Source organism: Microtus pennsylvanicus, chromosome 6 (assembly GCF_037038515.1).
Source record: "Microtus pennsylvanicus isolate mMicPen1 chromosome 6, mMicPen1.hap1, whole genome shotgun sequence".
In the NCBI taxonomy this organism is placed as follows: domain Eukaryota; kingdom Metazoa; phylum Chordata; class Mammalia; order Rodentia; family Cricetidae; genus Microtus; species Microtus pennsylvanicus.
Window position 1 is genome coordinate 59,974,628 of NC_134584.1, and position 8,750 is coordinate 59,983,377.

Below are 8,750 nucleotides of genomic sequence, written 5' to 3' on the forward strand. Positions count from 1 at the left end.
AACCTAGATCACGACTAGCTGTTTTTCTGACATGGGACAAGGAAGTGCAGAGAACAATATTACTCATGGAAAGACTGAACTGGGCAGCTTCCAGAGAGCTCAAGAAAGTTTCCAGGATTAGAGAGATTCTGTATGAAGTAGAAATCCCTACTCATTTCTTGCTATCAACAAGCCAGAAAAAAAGACAAGGAACCCAACCATGAGTCCATCTCCATGGAACCCCACCATGAGTCCATCTCCATGGAAGCCCACCATGAGTCCATCTCCACAGAACCCCACCATGAGTCCATCTCCACAGAACCCCACCATGAGTCCATCTCCATGGAACCCCACCATGAGTCCACCTCCACTGAACCCCACCATGAGTCCATCTCCACTGAACCCCACCATGAGTCCATCTCCACAGAACCCCACCATGAGTCCATCTCCACAGAACCCCACCATGAGTCCATCTCCACAGAACCCCACCATGAGTCCATCTCCATGGAACCCCACCATGAGTCCATCTCCACTGAACCCCACCATGAGTCCATCTCCACTGAACTCCACCATGAGTCCATCTCCATGGAACCCCACCATGAGTCCATCTCCACTGAACCCCACCATGAGTCCATCTCCATGGAACCCCACCATGAGTCCATCTCCACTGAACCCCACCATGAGTCCATCTCCACTGAACTCCACCATGAGTCCATCTCCATGGAACCCCACCATGAGTCCATCTCCATGGAACCCCACCATGAGTCCCATCTCCACTGAACCCCACCATGTGTCCATCTCCATGGAACCCCACCATGAGTCCATCTCCACTGAACCCCACCATGAGTCCATCTCCACTGAACCCCACCATGAGTCCATCTCCACTGAACCCCACCATGAGTCCATCTCCATGGAACCCCACCATGAGTCCATCTCCACTGAACCCCACCATGAGTCCATCTCCATGGAACCCCACCATGAGTCCATCTCCACTGAACCCCACCATGAGTCCATCCCCATGGAACCCCACCATGAGTTTATCCCCATGAAACCCCACTGTGAGTCCATCTCCCTGACAGAGAACATTCTAAAGGATCCACTCTGAAGTTCATCACTTTTTTTCTCTTGATTTCCCTAGGTTTGGGACACATATTGGTTTCAAATGACTTTTTTTTTCATTGACACCAAGCTTTGTGGGTGACTGATCATCTCATTGAGGCTGAGTTTGGAATTTAATAACTTATTTTAGAAGTGTGTATGGGAAATTAATGTTTCCCTTTGAATTGTTGGCAGCTAATTTATATAAATCAGTGTGGACCATTGGGCATATATGTCAAGGTCTCCCACAATCTAGATGTTAGATGTTGCTACTCAGTTTTTTGATACTTCAGAGATGAAGCAGTCAATCTATATTTGCTGAGTGTTACTTTTGATATACACAGCAATGCTTTTGTGTTTTCATCTTGATTCTTAGATTCTTTATGACCAGTAAAGTCTAGCTTTCATATTTGTTTCATATCCTTTTCTGACTTTTCAAAGCAAACCTGTGTCTGGTGGTTCACCATTATTCTTGGGAAACACTCTCAGAAATAAAACTGTGTTCAAGTACTATTTCCTTAGTTCTACAAATATTTATTGAGTGCCTGCTTTGTGTCAGGCACCGTGCCTAATGCTGAAGGACCAGACAGACAAACTTCTTTTTCTCAGTAATCTCTGAGAAAAAGACTCTCTATGTGGAAATAAACATTGGACAAACAAATAAACCGAAGAAAGAGCTGACAATAGTTAGCGCTGTGCAACTAATTAGAACAGAATGATGTGGAAGGTGGTCAGGGGACATCTCCATCGCTGAGAGCACCAGCCTTGCATAAATCAAGGCACCCAACAATCAACAAGTTTCTCTTCTCTGAGCATTGCTGTGACTTTTCTGGAACCGAAAAGATACTGTTGCTGGGACACAGAAAGTGAGGGCGTGAGTGGCGTAAACTGAGGTTAGTGATGTAACTGGAAGTCAACTTGGAAGAACTTTGGAGAAGCAGGGAGTTCACATTATGGTGTACAAATTCTGGGGAACATTTGGGACATCTCTTTGTTATAAGCATAGTGGAGTGGAGCAAGGCCAGAGGACAGGCTGCAGGGCAAGTGGAAAAGATAACGGTGGGGGGCTGAGGCCTGAGGATGGGAAGAGAACCACAGATTTAACTTCGTTTGAACTATGTTTGGGGGGATGGTGCCATCTTGATTGAGTTGAGGAAGGTCTGGGTTGGGAAGGCAGGGCCAAGCCTGTGTCTTCCTTTGTAGAAGTTCCTCCCTATGTCTTGCCCCCAAATTTGACACTTAAGAATTCTCAAACTTTTAGATCTGAAGTAAACTGTTACCAGTCAACACTTCTAATTTTAAAAACAATTTAAACTTATTATCTAATATCCTAGGTTTATTCTCTTTGTAAACTTCAAGAATCATTTCATTTAATGACCTTTGGCTTTCGCCCCTTACCACCATGAAGTACTGAAAGAACACCATTGAAATTGCCATCTGAATGGTATTAAGTTTATTTATTAATTTTGAGTTACTCTTTTTTTAATATACTGTCTTCCTATTGTGAATATATACATGAGGCTTCTTTGCAGATGTTTAAATTTTTTATTCTTAAGTAAGCATTTATAACTTTCTTTGCATAGGTTTTGTACTTTTAATTTACTTTGGTATTTGTTTCTGTTCATATATTTCCTCTATTGGGTGGTGATAGCTAAAACAGAGAAAAGCAGTTTTCTTTTATCATCCTACATCCTACAAAGTATCACATTTTCTTACTAATGCACTTTATTTTTCCACAAACCTTTTCATTTTTCTAGTTATTCAGTTTTGTTAATGAAAGAGACATATTTATTCTTTCTTTTCTAATGTTTATATAAGTTTTTTAATATTTATTGAGACTCTGAAATGATGTTGAGTAATGATGGTGGTGGCTAATCATAAATTGTTTGGGTGATTCACCATCAACAATTTAAAGGTGATTTTTAATAAGTAATCTTGGTTCTGTTTATGTTAACCTACAGGAAATTGTTCTCAAGCTGGTGTGAGTTCCAGCAAATGAATTTTCAGTATTTATTGGAGAATATTTTTATCTGCTTGTGGGTATAATGGGCAATATTGATGGAATTCCTTAGTATGTGTGTAGGTTGCATTAATAAAATAATGTGTTTTTCAGAAGTAAGTACTTCTTCATCACAGTACATTAATCTTTTGGTATATTGTTGAATCCTATTTGATTACACTTATTAAACATTTCTATACAGAAGTCAACTGAAACAAATGTGAATAATGAGGTTAATGAAAATAAAAAATGAATAAGGATATAAATAAGTTTTATATTTTAAATTTTCAAATTATTTCTAAATTGGACAGAGCAGATATATAGAAAACATCTTACAGCCTTCACACACATAAACATATTGAAATGTAATCTGTGAACATTTAGATTTTGTACTTCTCTACAAATTCCAAAGTTGTTAATTTACAAGCTAATGGAATTTAAATAAAAATTTAGCATAACTAATTATTATTAAAAGGTATCTATCTGTCAATTAAGAAACATTCCCAGATAATCATTGCATAAGTAGCAAAATTAAATTTATATGCTCCAAATTTCAATGAAATTATTCCGTAAAAATTGGCCATGAAATACGGACTTGAATGCAGTTCTGTATCTTGTCCTTTTCATCCTTAAGAATATGAAAAATATAAAAAATGTGGCATAAGAATTTTTTAAAAGAATACTTGTTTATAGGATGTCATTTATTTATTTTTATTTCCAACTTCCATCTTTTTGTATTTTCATGCCATGCTTCAAAATCTGCCTTTACCTTCCTTTCCAGCCGATTGATGTGTCTCAAATGGGTTTCTCCGGTTGCTGCAATGGAGATCACAGATGTTTTTTATGTTCAGCAAACATTTCTTTGTCCTATGATTGAACGTACGTCCTGGTGAGGAGCCATTTCTGTTGCACTCTGTTTACTTGAACACCATCCACTCTGCTGAGTTGGACAATTTCATAATTATGACTGATTCTTATTACCCGCAATAGCCAGCTGAGGAGAGTCAGCTGCTAGATGAGACTCCATGTTCTCTCTCTCTTAGAATAGTCTGCTCTGGTGGATTTAAATGGAGTGTATGCTAAAGCATTTTGGTTTGTGATAGACATGGTGAAGCTTCTAACCACTACTCATTGACCAAATGTCAGGGACTTGCAAAAACAATGAACTAGGGCTTTGATGGCACGCGGATTATAACACAAAGGCATTTGGGAGAGAAAAGGGCTCTGGGTTGTACAGAAGGCAAAGCCTTGTGTTGTCGAATACAGCTTGACATGCAGGTTATGAAGAAGAAAGGAACAACATTGCTAGGGCAACAAATGCTACTGTGTGAGATTTAGTTCCAGGTTGAATATTTTGTCCTGATTTTAGTGGCCAAAAAACTACCTTTAATGGTTTGGTTAGATGTTAGAAAGTCAATATTTAACAATATTGTTGGTAGACAGGGTCCAGCAAGACCGGGAAGAACGCCTTTTGGAAAGCCAGAGAAGGGGCTCTAGGGAAGAAAGCCCACAGTGTGTGGCCTCTGTTCTTACAGTTGCTGTTTTCTATGTCCTTGATCTTATTAGGAATATTTTTAGCAAGTAAGGGAACACAGGAGAGCAGTTTCTAGATGGCTCTGTTGCTGGCAGTGGGAGTGAGAAGGTTTGAAGTAGTCATGAGAGATCTGTGTGGGACTGTGAAGGCGCTCCCCATGAAGGATAAGAGTTCAAGGGCGGTAGCCAAGGCTTCCACTGTCTCCTGCAGCAGTGGCTGCAACACTGTTTCCCCCATACACTAGTGTTTTCTCTCCCTAACTTTGGGCAAACATGCTATTTCAGATGCAGGGGTTCACAGTCTATTCTCAGCCTCTGGCGTTGCCTTGAGCTATTTCTTTCACAGCAGCTTCTCCTGAGAGATCAGAAAGTTTCCACAAAGGTAAGCTGATCCTTCTTTAAGGTAAATAGGTAAATGCTTGTTTACACATTCACTTCAGGGAGAGAGAGAGAGAGAGAGAGAGAGAGAGAGAGAGAGAGAGAGACAGAGACAGAGACAGAGACAGAGACACAGAGAGAGACAGAGAGACAGACACACAGAGAGAGACAGAGAGAGAAAGGCTTCTTAGGTCATGAGATAACAAAGAATTACCTTGATGTACTCTAAATTTTCATTTATTCTAGAGGAACTATCCATGGGCTCCTGATAGATCATCACAAAAATGTGGCTTACTAAAAAGCTTGAATATGAAAATGTGTAATGTTTAAATGACTAACAGATTATAGAACTCTCACAGACCACTACAATAATGTTTGCTTGAATGAGTTTTTGATAAATATTTATTTTATGTGGACAACATTCAGGGTTGAATATAAATGTAGAAAAATTAGTTTTTTTTTTTCAAAAAATGAACTAAATAGTTCGTACTTTTTGGTATTTTTTAAGAAATCAGATTCACTTTGGGATAAAATAGATACTCTGTATTTTTCATATATTCTTTAAAGTATTTTTACAGTTTTATATTTTGCTTTTAGACCTTTCCTTCATTTTAGATTTGTTTTGCAGGTGTTGGAATGGCAATAACTATATTCTTGTTTCTCTGGACTAGAAGGGTATTTCATTTCTATTTTAATAAATAAAGTTCGCCTGATGTTCAGAGAGTAAAACAGTTGCACTGATTACCTTTACAGACAAGGCAGTGGTGACACACACCTTTAATTCCAGTAGCCATGCTAATTTGCCATAGAAACCAGGCGGTAGTGGTGTGCACCTTTATTCCCAGTCCTAGGGAGGAGTATAAAACAGAAGGAGACAGCTCTCAGACACAGTCTCATTCTGAGATTCCTGGAGGCAGGACTGCCATTTTGGACTGAGGTAGAGGAAAGAGGCAGTGGCTGACTGTTTTGCTTCTCTGACCTTCAGGTTGAACCCCAATTTCTGTCTCTGGGTTTTTATTAATCATATTATACCTGACTCCCTGACAATTGAAGTGTATTCCATTCTCTCAGTTATTTGGGATGTGTTAAGCATAATCTATATTTTTTGTAAACCTAGCTTCAGTTTGGGCCCATTTTCTACTTGTGTCAATCCCACACCATTCAAATATATTCTATATATTTGGTATTTGGTAAATTTGATTCCTATTTTATCTTTTGTATTCAAGTCTGTCTGTTTCATTTAGAAAATATTATCATATTTTCTAATACTTTTAAACTGGAGATAAAGGAAATCTTTTATTTTTAATACAATCTGATCTAGATTCAAACTCATCATTCATTGCTTTTTAAAACCTCATTAAGAAGTGATTTGTTATTATATATATATAATATATATATGCCATCAAAACTGTTCTTTAAAAATTTAATCTTATGTTGCTTACAAGATGTCTTACATAGTCTAGAAATTTTTAAAGAAAAATAATGGAAAGTTGTGTAGAAAAGCATAAACCTAAAGGATGTTAGGAAAATTATACTACAGAGAATAAATAAATAATAAGAAAAGACATTACAAAAATTATGGGCACATTATATAGTGAGGAAAGTTTTAAATTACCAGAGTCATGATGTAGTCTCGCAAACCCCTTCAAGGTTTAAAGGATCCACCCATGAAGTTGGTGGGGACGCCACTAGCCAATAGTTTTCAGCTGCCACTCTGTTATGGAAGCTGCACCTTCCCCAACCAACTTCACATGTCCTTTCCAGGACAACTTAAAACACATGCCCCGACAATGTCCTGGGCCAGCCCATCTTCCGAATGCCCCCCACAACGCTGGAGTGTTACACCTGGGTTGTATCACACTTTGGTTTCTGTCTTTGGTCAGCTCTGCTTTCCTCCCTTACTTATTGTTAAGTTGGAAGCGTAGCCTCCAGCCCCTACCATTTATCTTAGACTCCCTGGCTTGGGAGTAGTAGTATTGGTCTGGGCTCCAAATCCCAGCATGCCAGGTCCTGACACCTCCCTTGTCAGGACCACTCCCACAGGGTATTTAAGTGAGATCCCAGAGGAGAAACATGTGGTTTTCGGGTCTGCATAGGCTCCCTGCTTTTCTGTCTCTCCATCATGCACTTGGCCACCCAAGAGCGTCATTCTTAATAAAACAATGGGCATTTTGATTCGGTTTGATTTGACCCAATCAGATTTCTTGCTCCAGCGGAGCTGCCCCTTTCTTTTTATTTTTACTTAACACTTATCATCAGTGTTGACTATTTTTAACTTACAAGCCCCTGCCTGCTCAGTTCTGGCTCAGAGGCAGCCTTTGAAGAACCCCAGCCTGCAGGGCTTGTGTTCCCAGGCTCAGTGGTGGGATGTTGCAGGAGTATCACTCACTTTCAGCAGTGGTGTGTGATATTTTATTTGTGTTCTGACAAATAAAACTTGTCTGGAAGTAAGAGAAACAGAGTAGCCAGCCACCAGAAACTTCTTACCTCTACTGAATCTCACAACAAATGGGGGCTCCTGTCTCTATGAATCCTCAGACTGAATTGGAAAGGGGGTCAAATCCTCAGACTGAATGCACCAGAGATCCTGTCTCCATCTGCCTTATATTTCTGTCTCCACCTCCCTAGTGCTGGGATTAAAGGCATGTGCCTCCCAAGTGCTGAAATCAAAGGTGTGAGCCACCACTGTCTGGCTCTGTTTCTCTTTCAGACTGGTATAATCTTGTGTAGCCCAGGGTGGCCTTGAACTCCTGATCTTCCACTTCCTTCTTCCAAACTCTGAAAGTAAAGGTGTGTGCCACCACTGCCTGGCTTCTATGGTTAACTAGTGGCTAGTTCTGCCCTGTGATCTTTAGGCAAGCTTTATTTGTCAGAACACAAACAAAATATCACACACCACAGCAGGTCCTAGAAACCTATAAATAATGGTAAATGGAACACAAGTAGCTCTTGGGATAAAATAACAAGCATTGCAGTTGTTAGGACTTTCCTTAAGGATGAATGGGATGGAAGGAAATATCTTAGCTCATGTTATGACCCAGCATTTAAAATTATGGGAAAATAGTAACTACGTGGGTAAAGGAATTGGGTAACCATTTCTTTTTGTTTCAACATAATATATACATATTATATATAAATAGATATATATATATCGATATAGACAAATGCATATATATAGTTATAGTTTCTAGTTCTTGCCCATCTCTTACTGGATTTAATTTATAAGTTAAAATTAGCAGAAATATAGGCAAATTATAAGTTGGTTAACCATTTTCAAGCTCAAATGATGTTTTTGAAGAAGTTTTCTTTTGAAAGGTTGAGACTGTGGGGCTGAAAAGGGGGCACAGCCAGTAAGAGTGTACTGTGTTGGAAGAAGACCCAGGTTTGATTCTAGCACCCACACTGGGTAGCCAACAACTCTCTACCTTTAACTCTGGTTTCTTCTGGACTCTGGGCACCAGCGCTCACATGCATGTACCCACGCAGAAATCCATAACACACATAATTAAAAACAAAAGCACACCCTTTATAAAACTGAGGCTGCTGAATCACTGATTCGAGAGTGAGTGTGGAGGCCAGAAGATGTCTTTGGAAACATGTCTGACTCATGAATGGGTAGTGAATTAGCACTGAAAGGTCAACACTTGGGTAGACAGACAGTAATGCTCTAAATGTGGGTTGAATAAAACCAAGGTGGATATGATGTGGCAGGATAACAACACAATGGGACATAGTAGGGATCCAAATTTCTCTCCTGTGTTTT